Raw genomic sequence first — 3,467 nt, 5'->3', positions numbered from 1 at the left:
GTTAAAGAAAAATGCCATTCCTATTCAACATAAAGTAAGTATGGTTCCGCTTGGTATGCGTGAGAAATTGAAAGTCCATCTTGATACTCTATGTTCTGAAGGTATCATTGAGTCAACTGATAGTTCTGAATGGGTGTCGGCTATTGTTTTTGCACTCAAAAAGAATCAAGATTTGAGGCTATCTGTGGATTTGAGGTCTCTTAATAAGAATATTGTTGTTGACACGCATCCTTTACCCCGCATTCAGGATATGTTGTCAGCTGTGAATGGTGCCAAATCTGCCTATCACCAGGTGCTTCTGGATGAATCTTCGAAGGATCTTACCACCTTTATTACGCCTTTTGGGTTGTATATATTCTTAAGGATGCCATTTGGTTTGGCATCAGCTGCCAGTGTGTTTCAGAAACTTATTGAGAATCTGTTTCATGGTATTACAGGTGTACAGTCATTCCAGGATGATATTTTAATTTTTGCTGAAACATGTGAACAACACAATGTTATCCTCAATAAAGGTCTTGGCATTCTTGGTTCAAAAGGTATGACTGTCAGCAAGGAGAAATGCAAATTTTTAGTCGAAGACCTAAATTATTTGGGGCACAGAATCACAGCTAATGGCATCTTTCCTAAAGAAGACTTAGTCAATACTTTGGACAATATTAGTACACCCAAGGATAAAGATTCTTTACGTTCTTTCTTAGGCCTGGGAAAGTACTATTCAAGATTCGTGAAAGGATATGCGTTAGTAGTGGAACCTCTCAGACAGTTATTTAGGAAGGGTGTTCAATTTATTTGGAGCAAGATTCATGATGAAGCTTTTGTCAGTGTCAAAAAACTTATTTCCAAAGCACCTGGTCTTAAGACTTTTGATCCCCAGGGTAGTTCCTTTGTCACCGTGGATGCGAGTACAATTGGCCTTGGTGCTGTTTTTACTCAAATTGTTGATGGTAGAGAAAGAGTTATATCTTTCATTTCCAGGGCAATTCGTGGTGCTGAAAAGTACTATAGTACTATTGAGAAAGAGGCCTTGGCCTGTGTTTGGGCTGTTGAAAAGTTCAAAAGTTTTCTGTGGGGTAGGCCTTTTGTTCTTGTTACTGATCATAAACCACTTGTTTTCATGATGGATGGTGTCAGGAGTGGTAAGGCGTCTTCTAGACTTGTTAGGTTGATTGCTAGACTACAAGAATATAACTTTGAGATGCAACAAATTCCTGGTGGTAAAAATTTCACTGCGGATTGTTTGTCTAGACGTCCTCCCTTTGAAGAGGATAATAATGAAATTTTGGATGAGCATGAATGTGTTGTAGCTCTGGTTGATGCGGTGAGTTCTTTTGAGTTGAGCATTTCTGAGAAAGAATGGATGGAGACTATGGACAAGGATTTGGTGCTTAATAAGGTTAAGAAATTTGTTGGTGAAGGTTGGCCTCCCATTAGGAACTTAGAAGATGGTTTGAGGAGCTTTGCCCAGATTGCTGATGAACTTAGCATTGAGGGGTATATTTTGTTGCGTCAACATTTGTTTATTCCTCCTGAAGGTTTAAGAGACAAACTCATCAGCTTGCTCATGCTGGTCATCCAGGTATTTCTGGTACCAAGAAGATTCTCATGAACCATTATTGGTGGCCTGGCATGGATGTGGGTATTGAGAAAGTGATTGACAATTACTCTGTTTGTGTTAGGGCTGATAAGCATTGGAAGGTTTCGACTCAACCTTTGTCTCTTAGAGAAGGGGCAGTTGGTCCTTGGGATAAAATTTCAATTGACTTTTTTGGTCCCTTTGAATGTTTAGGTAGGGATAAGAGATTTTCTATTGTGGTGGTTGATAATTTTTCTAAGTGGATCTATTATACCTTTGTGGAATATCCCAATACTGTTGCTGTTATTGACTTTTTGGGTTTTGTTTTCAGTTTTTTAAGGAGCCGCCCCCAATCTTATTTTATCCGATAATGGGGTCCTATTTCTTTCTAGGAAAATGAAATCCTTTTTGGGAAAATTTGGTGTTAAGTCTGAAACCACTCCTTTATATTGTCCCAGGTCCAATGGTCAAGTTGAGAGGGCCAATAGATTCATTAAGGAGGGCGTTCAGGCTGCTTCAGAAAGCAAATTGGATGTTTTGCAGTTTTTGAAAGAGAAATTGTGGAGTTACCATATTACTCCAAATTCTTCTACTGGTTTTTCCCCCTATTTACTGATGAGAGGTAGACAAGCTAAATCTGTTTTAAGACCTAACTTTGTTAAGAGTGCTGGGCATGATGTCAACATGACAGGTATTATTGATGAAGTCACACAGAACATTCAAGAGTCTCACCTTGCAGGCAACATTTATCATGATGCCTCTCTTAAGTCCAAGGATAAGATAATCAAGGTGGGTGATTGGGTACGTGTCTTGAAACCTACTTTCTCTAGCAAAGGTTCTTCTAAGTTTTCCAGTCCTTTTCGGGTTGAAAGAGTAACTGAGTCTGCTGTTCTTCTTTCTGAAAAGGGTTGGTGGAGCAAAGGTTCAGGTATTCTTCTTAAACCTGGGCAAGAACGTTTCTTTGAAGAAGATGAGGATGGTGGTTGCATCTGGAAGGATCTTGTTCAAGAAAAGGAGTTTCGTGCTGCTGATGTGTCTACTGATGAATCTGCACATGATGTTAGTTCAGAGAATGTTGTTTCTTCTGATTGTCCTAATGTTCTTGAGGGTTCTTCTTTTGTTCCTGCTTCTAACCCGCAGGTGTCAATTGAATCTTTTCCTCAAGTTAATCCTTTATCTCACAAAAGGATTTCTAGGATGCCTAAGAAATTTGATGATTATATTTTGGATGCTTGATTTATCTTATTTTATTATTTCCTTTGTAAAAAGATACATGTGGTAGTAGGTAATATTCTTTCTTTTATGTCTATGTTAGTTTGCATGTTGTTAGCTCATGTTTGGAATATGCCTGTGTCATCTGTAGAATCACATGATGTAACCTTAGAATTGTAGAGCTTTGCTTGCTGGAGAAAACGGTTGGATTTAGAAGAGTTGGGATGTTTGCCCTGCTGCTTCGGTGAGTCTATGGTTTATCAACTTAATAAACTATATATATATAAAACTACTTTGACTGCAGCCCATTTTTATACTCCCATAACGAATTAAAGGGGCATCTGTGGTAATTAAAGATGATCCTTGAGCCAGGTGAACAAAACAGGATAGATTTATTTGAGCTTAGTTCCAAGTTAGATTGGTAGAAGAAGATAAGTAGATAGTAGAATTTGCCCCACTAGGAGCAGCCTCCCTGCTGGGCAGCCTGCATGCACCAACTGACACTTCCACACATAACCAAGCACCCAAGCATTCCATGACATCACACATTCCAGCACTCATCCTGGCTGAGCAGTAGGGAAGACAAAGCTAGGAAAGAGGAATGGCAACAAGTAATTTATAACACATCCCCCTTCTTTAGGGAAACAAAAGCAAAAATGAAGCACGAGAATAGGAACAGAAC

The sequence above is a fragment of the Lissotriton vulgaris genome, unplaced genomic scaffold (assembly GCF_964263255.1).
Source record: "Lissotriton vulgaris unplaced genomic scaffold, aLisVul1.2 SCAFFOLD_1428, whole genome shotgun sequence".
Lineage (NCBI taxonomy): Eukaryota > Metazoa > Chordata > Amphibia > Caudata > Salamandridae > Lissotriton > Lissotriton vulgaris.
This window is presented reverse-complemented; position numbering follows the sequence as displayed.